Raw genomic sequence first — 14,833 nt, 5'->3', positions numbered from 1 at the left:
TTACTTAGGACTGCCCAGGAGGCAGTCAGTCGATTCTGAGTCGTCACCCACTATTGCACACATTGGTTGCAGACCTCCCCCACTTAATTGCGAATGGAGTGCTTACACCTTTGGTGATTAAATCTAAAAATGGGCAGATCTCCCCACTCAACTTTGAAGTAGGGTGTTTACATTTTGATTAAATCTAAAAATAGGAGGGATTACAATTTTAATCTTTACAATCAGGGGAGAGTTAATTAATTTCATTTTCACAATCAGAGGAGACTTAAATTTAATATTCACACAGACCATCATGACAGTTCCATAAATAGCAGGGAAAACTGGCCACAAGGTTTATATTTCTATTGTGATCTGATCCCAATAATTTGTGATATTCATAGCTGTCCCTATGAAATCACTAAACATTATTGTTATTTTCCCAAGAATGGAGTAAAACCAGTGAGCCAGGAGTACCAAAACTAGGGCAATCCAAATTATCTTTTGGTACATGCCCTTGTCTACTTATTTATTCAAGCCTCTCTTAACAGGAAAAATGATGTCAGTTTGAATCTCCACTTGTGCTTGCTCAGGGTTCTGTGCTCAAGATGGCTGTCCCACCCCCCCAGTCTCTTCCAACTGCCAAGTGTAACTATTGGTAATAGGTTCTTGTTCTTATCCAGCTAACTGGGGTGCCACATGTAATATAGGGCAGAATGAGGTCACCTACACTTACAATGGGGAATTAGAGAGAGAGGGGTGTGAAGGAGCTAAAGAAATGGAGAGAGGGAAGAGATTGATCTTCCCCTCTACTCCCCTTGGGGAAGGTAACACAAACTGTCTTTTAGAGGAACAAAATATGTCCCTTCAGAGATTAAATTAAATATGGAGGTTAAGAACTGAAGGAGAGTGTCCTAGAGAATTGACCCACTGCATCCCTTCTTGATCTTGGCTGTTGTTGAAGGTCAGAGTAATTTTCCTACCCCTGGATTTCCCAATCTCCCATATGCCACCTTTCTCTCTTTTAGACTTGAGTCACTCTACAGCCTGATTTGGAGCTAACTCCCCTCTTTGGGCAGAAGGATATAATTCCCTCCACAATTTCAGTCCCCTACAGTGATGTTAGAAAGCAGAACTGATCTAAAAGGATAACTCTTTATTCTAGGGGACACACAAGGCAGGGATAATGGGGTTGTTGAATGAGGAAAGTAGGAAGTGAGAATTCCTATGAACTAACAACTGACCTCCCCACCTCAGAATCCTGAGGGCTCAGGCAGACCTGACCCTCTTTTGGTCAGTTGTTGAGGTTGTCCTTCCTCCTAATCTATTTGTAAAATGAAGTTCAAGGACAATTTGGGGAGATAGAGAGAATCTTCTTTAGTAGATGGCTTTCTACAAAGTCCCAAATCTGCTTTTATTGTCTTCGGCTGGAACCAAAGGAATTTAGGGTTCACTGGAAGATATCAATGTTCAGAGAGGCTCTCTGTCTCAGAGGCTTCATCTCAGACCATCCACTTCAGGAGGGCTCCCAAGAAGAAATGAAGTAACTATTTTGAATCCTCTCAGCTTTTCTGTTCTTTTTTTGGAATCTTGGGTCTTCCTTGCCCTTCCCCTGCTTGGGTTGGTCTTTTGCATGCTGAATCTTATTTTTCTCTCTTACAAATATTATTCATTTTTATAATAGAGTAATCTTTTAAAAGCCAAAAACCTCAAATCATATCCCCTTATAGACAAATGATAAATCATTTGTTTTCCTTCTGTGTTTCTATTACCACATATATTTTTCTCAGTGTCGATAGCATTCTTTATCATAAGTCCCTTAGGATTTTCCTGGATTATTGCATTGCTATTAGGAGCAAAGTTGATTACATTTGATTGTTCCACAGTGTTTCAGTTGCTGTATACAATGTCCTTCTGGTTCTGCTCATTTCACTCCACATCAGTTCTTGGAGGTTTTTCCAGTTCATATAGAAAACAAGCAATTTATCATACCTTAGAGCATAATAGCATTCCATCACCATCTTATGCCATGATTTGTTCAGCCATTCCCCAGTCAAGGAAACCCTTATTTTCCACTCTTTTCCCATCTCAAAGAGTGTAACTGATTCCAGGTAATCATGGTGGCAGTCTAGACACAGGACTCTTCCTCTCTTCAACACCTATTGATATAGACTACCTCAAAAGGCCAAAAAAACCAAATTCATATGAATGAAGAGACTCTATAGTAGGGCACAGCATTGAAGGTACATGGGATTTGGGCATTTCCACACCATAAGGGGGTGAAAAAGCTTCCACCAAAATGCGAGCTGATCCACCTTTCCACACTTCACCTACAGAGCCAGAATCAGAGCCAGCGTGTGCTAGAATCAGTGATTGAGTGAGGGGCACCTCTAGAGCGAGTGAGGGGCACCTCTAGGTCCTTGGCAGCTGACTAAGACCACCAAAGACCTACCCCTGAGAGCAGCTGAACCTGAAACCCTAGCAGGCTAAAGAGCGTAGACCGTGGGTGCCTGCAGGAAGTTAGCACAGAGAGGGACAGCAAACAGCAGAAGCTGCAGAGACTTGAGAGCTGGCCTCAGGCAAAATCCTTTCTCCTTAGCTCCATATACAGAGAGCCTGCCCTCCTCACTCAGATTTCTGACTTGAAAGGGAAGGAAAAACCACCATAGTGATGGCAAACAGTGCCAAGGAATAACTATCTAACACCAAGAAAAACAAGAAGAAGGGGTTGACCCTGGATAATTTTCACGGAGGAAAAATCCAGACTACAGAGGAAATAGCAGAAGAGGAAATACAAATAAATGAGCCAAAAACTTCCCCCAAAATGGCAATTAGCTATAAGCTCTTGAAGAATTTAACTTGGAACTTACCAAAAAGATGGAAGCCTTCTGGCAAGAAAAGTAGGAAATAGTTCAAAAAGAAAATAACAGTTTAAAGGACAAGAATTCCCTATTGGAGAAACAGCTGGAAGACATGAAAAGCAGGATAGACCAAACCGAAAAGGAATATCAAAAGATTATAGCAGAAAATCAAAAGATTATACCAGAAAACCAGGCCTTAAAGACAAGAATTGGGTAATTGGAAACCAATGATCTTGCAAAACAGTAAGAATTAATAAAGCAAAGAATATAGCTATGAATATTTTTGTACAGATGTTTTTCATTATTATCTCTTTGAGGTACAAACCTAGTAGCAGTATTGCTGGATCAAAAGGTATGCATTCTTTTAAAGCAATTTGGGTATAATTCCAAATTGCTTTTCAGAATGGTTGGATTAATTCACAATTTCACCAGCAATGCATCTGTGTCCCAATTTTTCTGCAAACCCTCCTACATTTGTTATTTTCCTTTACTGTCATATTGGCCAATCTGCTAGGATGAGGTGGTACCTTAGAGTTACTTTGATTTGCATTTCTCTAATCAGAAGAGATTTAGGACACTTTTTCATGTGATTATTGATAGTTTTGTTTTCTTCATCTGAAAATGGCCTATTCATATTCCTTGAGCATTTGTCAATTAGGAAATGATTTGATTTCTTATAAATTGGACTTAGTTCTGCATATTTTTGAAGAATTAGACCTTTGTCAGAGATTTTGTAATAAATTTATTTTCCCAGTTTGTTGATTTTCTTCTAATTGTTATTGCATTGGTTTTGTTTGTACAAAGGCTTTTTAATTTAATATAATCAAAGTTATTCACTTTATATCTTCTAATGTCCTCTGTGTCTTGCTTGTTTCTAAATTCTTCCCTTTCCCATAATTTGAAAGGTATACTATTCCATGTTCACCTAATTTACTTATAATTTCCCTCTTTATATTTAAGTCATTTACCCTTTTTGAATTTATCTTGGTATAGAGTGTGAGATGTTGATATAGACCTAATTTTCCCATTTTCCAATTTTCCCAGCAGTTTTTGTCAAATCTTCCAGGACTTCCTGTTGTGTTTGTGTCTAATTAGCAGGTTTTCCCTTTGATGCTTTACTATTTTCATATTATGTTGTTCTTCTTAATCTCCCTTTATCTCACCTATCCCCAGAGTCGCTTTTTATACTCAAGTTCATTTTTGTTGTTTGCCTATTTTCCTACTCAATTTCTTTACTTCTAACTTTAAGTTAAAGTTGGGCTCTGCTTCTCTGGGGGTCTGGAGGCACAGATCTAAATTTCAGACTTTTTTCATGCTACTGTTTTCAAAGCTAGTTCTGCATGTCTCCAAGTTTTCAGTGCTTCCAAAGTATTGTAATCTGGGGAGAGGTGTAGTTACTTCTCTCTTGGTCTGCACACTTGTCTTTACCATTCATCCACCAGTGTTAGCACTCCACTTGATCCTGTGACCAGTACTTTGTTCTCCTGAAGCTATAAGTGCTAGTTCTATTCTCTGCCCTGAAACTGTGACCCAGAATTATATATGTTCAGTAGAGTTGCTTATCAGTGCTAGCTGCACCCAGTTAAAGCAAAGGGCCTTCTGCAGTCTCTTTTTGACCAGTTGTTTGGCCCCCTTATCATTTCTGGGTTTAGAGCTCTAGAAGTTACTGCTGCTGCTATCCTAGCTATCTCCAAGGTCCATTACTGATACTGTCACCATGGATATCCTGGGCCAGCTTCCACTCTAGTGTTATAAACCTTTCTTGCCAACATCTTAAGTTGTCTTTGGTTGAAAAAATGTCTTACTCTGATCTTTGTTCACCCTGCCACTCCTAAATTTTATTTGAGGTGTTATTTTGAAGTTGGAGGAGAATGCTGGGAGAGTTATGCTGGGTTGTTGCCTCTCCTCCACCATCTTTGTTCCCTTTCCAGTATATTTTCAAACAGTTTTCCTAACCTTTGCTCTTTTGGCTATATTTTTTAAAGGTTTTATTTCATTTTATTTTTTTTGCTTTGAAAATTTTTATTTAATTACTTTAGAATATTTTCCCTTTGTTATATGATTTATATTCTTTCCTTCACCCTCCTCTCACTCCCCTCTTGTAGCCAATGAACAATTCCACTGGGTTTAACTTCTGTCATTGATCAAGACCTATTTCTGTATTATTAATATACTCATTAGGGTAATTGGTTAGAGTCTACATATCCAATCATATCCCCATTGACCCATGTGACCAGGCAGTTGTTTTTCTTCTGTGTTTCTACTCCCACAGTTCTTTCTCTGGATGTGGATAGCATTCCTTCTCATAAGTCCCTCAGAATTGACCTGAATGATTGCATTGCTGCTGGTAGAGAATTCCATTATATTTAATTGTACCACAATGTATCTGTCTCTGTGTATAAGGTTCTCCTGGTTCTGCTAATTATACTTTGCATCAATTTCCGGAAGTTGTTCTAGTTCACATGTGTAAAGATAATTTTAGGGTTGTTACTTAAAATCTAAATTAATCGGTCTCCAGGGAAAAATCCCAAAAAAAAATACCCAAGTCAGTCTGGAAATTTATGATAACTTTAATTAATATACAGGGAAGGATTTAAGGAGAAAGAGGGAAGAGGATATAGGACTTCTCCCTCCCGGCCTGTGCCAGGGGGAGTTCAAGATCTCCACCGCTGGGTCTCTGAAAGAGATAGGAGGATTTTAAAAGGGTAAAATTTGGAAAGTAAAGGAGGGAAAACTCAGCCAGAAACTCATCACTGAACCAGACAATAGCTTGTAGTCATGCCAAGATGCCGAAAGGCCCAGCATGCTGCCACCAACCCTCTGACACCAAAGGTACCAGAGAGAGGAAGTGAGCCAAATATATAGACCTTTTACTCTTCTGTCCCCTCCTCTAAATGCCCATTCTTTAGTTCTCATCTTCTTTGATTAGATTATATCTTTTGAGTTACTTAACACTTCTTTGTTAAGTTCGCCTTTTGTTAGTTACTTGACCTTTTTGTGATTAATTTAACCTTTATAGTTACTTAGTATCTCTGGTATGGAGGGCTTGTCGTGCCCTCTTAGGGCAGCTCTCCAACCTCTGACCCTCACCTGACACCCAGCTCTCACTTGTGGCTCCTAGTAGCTTCTAGCATGTGGCAGCGGCCACACCCCAGGCAATTGCTTTGACAGGCCAGCTAAACCTTGTGAGGGTAGCCATCGGGTCGTCGACCCCTGGTGAACCAGGGCCTTGCTCACCCAGCATGTGAAGACTGCTTCGGCCAAACAGATGGAAGAAACCAATAAGAAGATTCAACGGCTGAGAGGGTGACACAGCAAAGCACTGTGGAGTGCTTAGGGCATGTTGGAGCACAAAAGACAACACGGCCATCCAATGCAGCTGAGGAAGTCTCCAGGTGTAACGATTTTTTGTGCCAATGGACCCAGGCTTCCAACGCCGAGAGAGTGGGACTGTCTCTGTGCACCGACTTTTCCACTTAAATCTCCTTCACACACAAGTGTTTTTGTGCACACTCATCTACATCACAGATGAAAGCAAACAAAGACAATCGTCATCCTCGGTTACCGAGAGACTACTACTATAGTTACTTAACACCTTTTTGTATGAAGATCTAAAAATAGACCTAGCTTAAAGTTCTAGCTTCACTATAAAGTAAGAACCAAGTACCTTGATTGTTCAATTAAGAGATTACAATTTCATTTTCTCCGTAAAGTAAGATCTAAGTAGGGTGGAGTAATATAAATTTCACACATGGAATTCCTCTAGTTTATTATTCCTTTCAGCACAATAGTATTCCATCACCAACATATACCACAATTTGTTCAGCCATTCCCCAATTGAAGGACATCCTCTCATTTTCCAATTTTTTTGCCACCACAAAGAGTGCAGCTATAAATATTTTTGTACAAGTTTTTTTCCTCATTATCTCTTTGGAGTATAAACCCAGCAGTGGTATGGGTGGATCAAAATGCAGATAGTTTTTTAAAACCCTTTGGGCATAGTTTCAAATTGCCATACAGAATGGTTGGATCAATTCACAACTCCACCAGCCATGCATTGAAGTCCCAATTTTGCCACATCCCCTCCAACATTTATTACTTTCCTTTGCTGTCATTTTAGCCAATTTACTAGGTCTGAGGTGGTACCCCAGAGTTGTTTTGATTTGCATTTTTCTAATTATAAGAGATTTAGAACACTTTTTCATGTGCTTATTGATAGTTTTGATTTCTTTATCTTAAAATTGACTATTCATGTCCCTTGCCCACTTATCAATTGGGAAATGGCTTGCTCTTTTATACAATTGATTTATCTCGTTATAAATTTAAGTAATTAGACCTTTGTCAGAAGATTTTGTTATAATGATTTTTTCCCAATTTCTTACTTCCCTTCGATTTTTGGTTGCATTGGCTTTGTTTTTACAAATCCTTTTTAATTTAACATAATCAGAATTATTTATTTTACATTTTGTAATATTTTCTAACTCTTGCTTGGTTTTAAAATCTTTCCTTTCCCATAAATCTGACAGCTAAACTATTCTATGTTGAACTAATTTAATTATAGTTTACTTCTCTATATTCAAGTCATTCACCGATTTTGAATTTTTCTTGGTGTAGGGTGTGAGATGTTGATCTAAACCTAATCTCTCCCATACTATTTTCCAATTTTTGCAGCAGTTTTTGTCAAATAGTGGATTTTTGTTCCAAAAACTGAGCTCTTTGGGTTTATCATACACTGTCTTGCTAAGGTTATTTACCCCAAGGCTATTCCACTGGTCCTCTCTTCTGTATCTTGACCAGTTCCAATTGTTTTCTTGACCACTGCTTTATAGTACAATTTAAGATCTGGTACTGCTAAGCACCACTCCACATTTTTTTCATTATTTCCCTTGATATTCTTGATATTTTGTTCTTCCAAATGAACTTTGTTATAGTTTTTTTTCTAATTCAGTAAAAAAGTTTCTTAGTAGTTTGATAGGTATGGCACTAAATAATTAAATTAATTTGGGTAGGATTGTCATTTTTATTGTGTTAGCTCATCCTATCCATGAGTTTTTCCCATTTTTTAGATCTAGTTTTAATTGTGTGGAAAGTGTTTTGTAGTTTTGTTCATATGGTTCCAGTGTTTGTCTTGGCAGATAGATTCCCAAGTATTTTATATTGTCTAGGGTGATTTTAAATGGAATTTCTCTTTCTAAACTCTTGTGCTGGGATGTGTAGGAAATAAGAAATGCTGATGATTTATGTTGGTTTATTTTGTATCCTGCAACTTTGCTAAAGTGGTTGATTATTTGCACTAGCATTTTAGTTGATTCTCTAGGATTTTTTAAGTAGACCCTCATATCATTCACAAAAAGTGAAAGCTTGGACTCCTCATTGCCTATTGTAATACCTTCAATTTATTTTCTTCTCTAATTGCTAGTACTAGTGTTTCTAGTAAAATGTTAAATAAGAAAGGTGATAATGGGCATTCTTGTTTCACTCCTGATCTTTTTGGGAAGGCTTCTGATTTATCCCCTTTGCAGATGATGCTTGCTGATGCTTTTAAATATATACTATTTATTATTTTTAGGAAAGGCTCTTCTATTCCTATTCTTTCTAGTGTTTTCAATAGGAATGAGTGTTGTATTTTGTCAAAAGATTTTCTGCATCTATTGAGATAATCATGTGATTTGTGTTGGTTTGCTTGTTGATATGGTCAATTATGTGTATGGTTTTCCTAATATTGAACCATCCTTGCATTCCTGGTATAAGTCCTACTTGATCATAATGAATAACTCTTGTGATGATTTGCAATCTTTTTGCTAGTGTTTCTGTTTAAGATTTTTGCAGCAATGTTCATTAAGGAGATTGGTCTGTAGTTTTCTTTCTCTGTTTTTGATCTGCTTGGTTTTAGAATCAGTACCATATTTGTGTCATAAAAGTAATTTGGTAGAACTCCTTCTTTATTATGTCAAATAGTTTGTATAGTATTGGAATTTAGTTGTTCTTTGAATGTTTGCTAGAATTCACTTGTGAATCCATATGGCCCTGGGTTTTTTTCTTAAGGAGTTCTTTGATAGCTTGTTCCATTTCTTTTTCTGATTTGGGACTATTTAAGTATTTTAGTTCCTCTTCTATTAATCTAGGCAATTTATATTTTTGTAAATATTCATCCATATCACCTAGATTGCCATATTTATTGCCATGTAATTGGGCAAAATAGTTTTTAGTGATTGCCTTAATTTTCTTTTCTTTAGAGGTGAGGTCTCCCTTTTCATCTTTGATATTGTTAATTTGGTTTTCTTCTTTCCTTTTTTAAAAAATTAGATTAACCAACCCTTTATCTGTTTTATTGTTTTTTTCCCCCAAAGTACCAGCTTCTAGTCTTTTTTTAATTCAATAGTTCTTTTACTTTCAATTTTATTAATTTCTACTTTAATTTTTTGGATTTCTAATCTAGTTTTTATCTGGCGATTTTTAATTTGTTTTCTTTATAGTTTTTTAATTTGCATGCCCAATTCATTGACCTCTGCCCTCCCTAATTTGTTAATATATACACCTAAGGACATAATTTCCCCCTGAGTACTGCTTTGGCTGCATCTCATAGATTTTGATAAGATGTCTCATCATTTTCATTCTCTTCAATGAAATTATTGTTTCTATGATTTGTTCTTTAATTTACTAATTTTGGAGAATCATTTAATTTTCAATTAATTTTTTATTTGCTTCTCCTTGTACCCTTACTAATTATTTTTATTGCATTATGATCTGAAAAGGTTGCATTCATTGTTTCTGCTTTTTTGCATTTGTTTGCCATGTTTTTATTCCTTAGTACATGGTGAGTCTTTGTGAATGTACCATGTGCTGGTGAATAGAAGGTGTATTCCTTTTTGTCCCTATTTATTTTTCTCCATATATCTATTAACTCTAATTTTTCTAAGATTTCATTCATATCTCTTACCTCTTTATTATTTATTTTTTGGTTTGATTTATCTAGATCTGATAGAGGAAGGTTGAGGTCTCCCATTAGTATAGTTTTACTATCTATTTCCTCCTTAAGATCCAATAGTTTCTCCTTAAAAATTTGAATGCTGTACTTTGTTTGCATACATCTGAGTACTGATATTTCCTCATTGTCTATACTGCCTTTTATCAGGATATAATTACTTTCCCTATCTCTTTTAATCAGATCTGTTTTTATGTTGGCTTTGTCAGATATCATAATTGTGACTCCTCCCTTCTTTTTGTCAGTTGATGCCCAATAGATTTTGCTCCAGTCTTTTATCTTTATTTTTTGTGTGTCTACCTGCCTCATGTGTGTTTCTTTTAGACAACATATGGTAGGATTTTGGTTTCTAATCCACTCTGCTATTTGCTTCCATTTTATGGATGAGTTCATCCCATTCACATTCAGAGTTATGATTATCACCTGTATATTCCCCAGCATTTTGATTTCCACTCCTAGTCCTGCCCTTTTTTCATCCACTACTTCCTTCTACACCAGTGTTTTGCTTTTAATCATCAGTCCCTCTAAAACTTACCCTTATTTTTCTTCCCTTCCCCCCTTCTTATTCCCCTCTTATTTTTCTTTAGGGTCCTTTTAAACTACCCTCCACATCTCCCTCCCTTTTTATTTTTTCCCTCCCCACCAGTCAATTTGTTACCCTTCTACTCAATTCTCTACCGAATGGATCTGACTGTTCTTCCTTCTTTGAGTCAATTTCAATGCACGTAAGAATAAATTATTAACTGTCTCCAACCTCTTTTACCCTTCCATTGTATTAGTCTTCTCCCCAGATCCCACCATGCGCTTTTTCATAAAATATAAATTTACCCCATTTTGTCTCTTTTCCCATTTCTATTAGTATTATCCTCTTTTTTTTTGGCTCTAGTTATATATATATATATATATATATATATATATATATTTTTTTTTTTTTTTTACACATATACCTTGTTAAAAGGAGGTGGGGTTTGGGGGATGTAACAGAATGAATTGTTAATGGGCTAGCATTAGGTTGTTAACTGTGGGTTGAAACGCCAACAGAAACTCAAACCAGGGTAGAGGCTGGTTTGAGATGAACGCACATACCACTCAGTACCAAGGAAAGTATTTAATTAAACAGGGACAGGTTGAAAGGAGAATAAGGTAACCCTGATTCTAATTTTCTCTAACTAAAGACCCCAGTGTCTAAATGTCTCTTCACAGAGAGTCTTCATGGGTTTTTTTTAACACTACACCTCACCTCAATAATCTAAAATTCTCAGTCACTGTTCTAGCTAATCTTGCTCTAAACCCCCCTGCCTTTTAAGTAGTAAAGGGTGATAGTCTATGGCAAGATTAGCAAGGCCCAGTGAAAGATCTGAAGTCCACATGGACTTAGATCTCACTTACAACAGCTGCACTTGACTGGATTTTGAGTCAGGTTATCTGTAGTTCAGGGATCTTCTTCACAGGAATCACAAGTCTTAACAGGTAAAGGTAATCTACAAGGTAGTTTGACAGCAAAGCCTCCTACATGCTTGCAGTCAGCAAACCGCCAAAGAGACTCTAACTGCTTCCCAGTTTTTCAGCTTAACCTTCTTTTCAACATTCCAGAATTCTTTCCCTGCCTCCATCCTCTGCATCTGTCCCCTTCAGACCCTCCTCTCTTGCTTATTCTCTTACTTATAACAATATATATAACTCTCTCTCTCTCTCTCTCTCTCTCTCTCTCTCTTTCTATATATATATATTTCATCCTATACATTTTGTCACTGTTCCCTCTAAGTATACTTCTTCTAGCTTCCCTGATGGATAATAACAATTTTAAAGATTTACTAATATCATCTTTTCTTATAGGAATACAAATCATTTGGACTTATTGGGTCCCTTAAAATTTTTTTTTGTTTTTTCCCCTCCCCCCCATTCTTAATTACTTTTTGGTGATTCTCTTGAGTTCTGTGTTTGGGCATCAAATTTTCTGTTTAAGTCCGGTAATTTCTTCATGAATATTTGGAAGTCTTCTATTTTATTAGATGACCATACTTACTCCTGCAAGAATATTGTTAGTTTTTCTGGGTAATGTCAAGATAATTTTAGGGTTGTGACTAAAAATCTAAATTTAATTGGTCGCTGGGGAAAATCTCAAATAAAAACACCCAAGTCAGTCTGGAAATTTATGGCAATTTAATTAATATAGAGGGAAGGAATTTAAGGAGAAGGAGGGAAGAGGATATAGGAATCCTCCTGCCTGGCCTGTGCTAGGGAGAGTTTAAAATTCCCACCTCTAGGTCTCTGAAGAAGATTAGAGGCTTCTAAGGGGATAAAGTTGGAAAAGTAAAGGAGAGAACTTAGCCAGAAATTCACCACTGAACCGGACAAATAGCTTGTAGCCACACTAAGATGCCAGAAAGCTCAGCATGCTACTTTCAGCCTCTCCACCATCAATAAAGGAAAGAGAATGTTCTGAGAGATGAAAAATCCCAACTATATAGACCTTTCACCCTTGTGTCTCCTCTAAATTTTCACATCTTCCAGTCACATCAAAGGCTTTTTCCAGGACTACCCATACTTTTAGTTCTCAGCTTCTTTGATTATATCTTTTGAGTTACTTAACACTTCTTTGTTAAGTTCACCTTTTGTTAGTTACTTGACCTTTTTGTGATTAATTTAATCTCTATAGTTACTTAACATCTTTTTGTGTTAAGATACTCGAACTTTTTGTGATTAATTTAACCTTTATAATTATTTAACACCTTTTTGTATTAAGACCTAAAATTAGACTTAGCTTAAAGTTCTAGCTTCCCTATAAGGTTAGAACTAAGTACCTTCATTTTTCAATCAGGAGATTACAACTTTATCTTCCCCTAAAGTATGGTCTAAGTAGGGTGGAGTAATTTAGAGTTCCCAAGACATTCCTGATTTTGTTAAACTAAGTATCATCATTGTTACAAACAGGAAATAGCTAAATCCAATCTTCACAGTAGTTGATTCTTGGTTGTAGACCCAGTCCCTTTGCTTTCTGGAATATCATATTTCATGCCTTCCAGTCCTTTAGTGTAGATGCAGCCAGTTCCTGTGTTATCCTCATTGGAGTTCCTTGTTATCTGAATGTCTTCTTCTTAGCAGCTTGTAATATTTTTTCCTTGGTCTGGTAGTTCTTGAATTTGGCTATAATATTCCTGGGCATTGTCAATTGTGAATTAAATACAGGAGGTGATTTGTGGATTTTTTCAATCTCCACTTTTCCCTCTTGTTCGAGAATTTGGGCACAGTTTTCTCAGATAATTTCCTATATAATAATGTTCAGACTTTTTTTGTTGTTGTTATGATCTTCTGGTAGTCCAATAATTTTTAAATTTTCTCTCCTGGATCTGTTTTCAAAGTCTGTGGTTTTGTCAATAAAGTGTTTCATATTTTCTTCAATATTTTTATTATTTTGATTTTGATTTAGAGATTCTTGCTTCCTTGTGAAATCACTTGCTTCTAGTTATTGGATTCTAATTTTTAAATACTGAATTTCTTCCAAGGTTTTTTGGTCATCCTTCTCCTTCTGGTCTGATTTTTTTTTGTAGGTCATCTTTTACCTTCTTTACCTCATTTTCAAGTTGGTTAATTTTGGCTTCCAAGACACTATTTTCTTGTTTCAGTTCATGTGCCTTTGTTTTTTTGCTTTTTAAGTTCTTTTCCCAGTTGTCGTCAGACTCTCTTAATTGTTTTTTGAATTGTATTTTGAGTTCTTCCAAAGCTTGTGTTCAATTTACTGGAGTTTCGGTGTTTTTGCTTGGTGTTCCTTGGTCCTCCTCTGTTCCATTTGTCCTTTGTTCATTGTCTATATAGAGGCTGTCATTTATAATTTTTTTTCTTTTTCTCTTGTTTACTCATATTTTTTTCTTTCTTTTCCCCATGTAATTGGCTATAATCTTCCTCTTCTGATTATTTACTGGATTTGTGAGTTTGTGCTATTTTGTCCTGAAGGGGCTTCTTCTTCACTCTGCTGATTGACCAGGTTAGGCTTATAGTTTTAATGAGCCCTGAGGTCAGATCTTCCCCAGCAGGCAACAGAAACTGAAGGTGTAGGTGAAGGGAGCTGTGCTTCCCACCTTGTTAGCAAGGTATTCTGTAATGGTTACAACCTTTGCCTTAGGTTCAGAGTCAGTTGAATTCTTATAGTTATTCTCAGTGCAGTCTGTGGGGGAGGGGTATTGGATATTGAGTTTCCCTGCCCTCTGAAGGCTTCTTATCTCTGCCCTATTGATAAGATTAAGCCAGGGAAGAGTTGATCTGCTGAGCTGGATGTGCCCTGAGTCCAAAACCTCAAGAAGGAATGGGGGCAAGATGGAGCGTTTTGGCTGAGCCTAGGCTGCCCTCTCTGAGCTTCTCCTCCAGCTGCCTCCCTGTCATCTGTGTTCAACACCTTGAACCTGGCATACCTGTGCCAGCAAGGCACTCCTTCCAGACTAGAACCCTTGCCCACCCAGAGATTCCAGCCACAGTTGGAGACTCAGCCTTATAGATGGGGGAGGAGTCCTCGGACCTTCCTTCTTCCTTTCCCTTGAACCTGAGAGTTCAAGAATTCAGACTTTTTTTTTGAGTACCTTTTAAGTTGAATCTAGTGGGAGGGTCCCCCAACTCTGTCCTGTTGTTAGATTTGGTTTTCTGTCACTTCGAGGTACTTTGTTTTTGATTGGTGTTAAATGGTTTTACAGAGGTCTGGACTTTTGCTGTGTCTAAGTTGCCATCTTGACTCCACCTTCTCTTTTGGCTATCTTAACAGTGTAACAAGTGAGACTTCTGTTGAGGTGAACAGAGTTCCTTATTTCTATGGCTGAAAGGAATAAAATTAAAAGTCCTTGTTTTTTACAGTTCACAATATTGGACCTAGTTTATTCTGCCTCATGAACTTCAGAGCCTATGCAAAAACTAAAGAGGCTCTGGAAGGATCAAGTTAGTGTTTCAGTGTTCAGTCAAGTTGTTAGTTAGGTTTTTCTGGGAAAATAGGAGAAAAACTCAGTTAATAATGAAAATTGAAACA

General features: G+C 37.0%; 1 protein-coding gene across 2 annotated transcripts in view; it reads left to right on the top strand.

The window, feature by feature from the left end:
• CYTH3 (cytohesin 3) overlaps positions 1–14,833 on the top strand; it is a 164,248-nt gene that overhangs the window by 119,781 nt on the left and 29,634 nt on the right. The window lies entirely within an intron of this gene.

The sequence above is a fragment of the Monodelphis domestica genome, chromosome 7 (genome assembly GCF_027887165.1).
Source record: "Monodelphis domestica isolate mMonDom1 chromosome 7, mMonDom1.pri, whole genome shotgun sequence".
Lineage (NCBI taxonomy): Eukaryota > Metazoa > Chordata > Mammalia > Didelphimorphia > Didelphidae > Monodelphis > Monodelphis domestica.
Note: the sequence above shows the minus strand (reverse complement) of the source record. Positions and strands in the feature narration are given on the sequence as shown.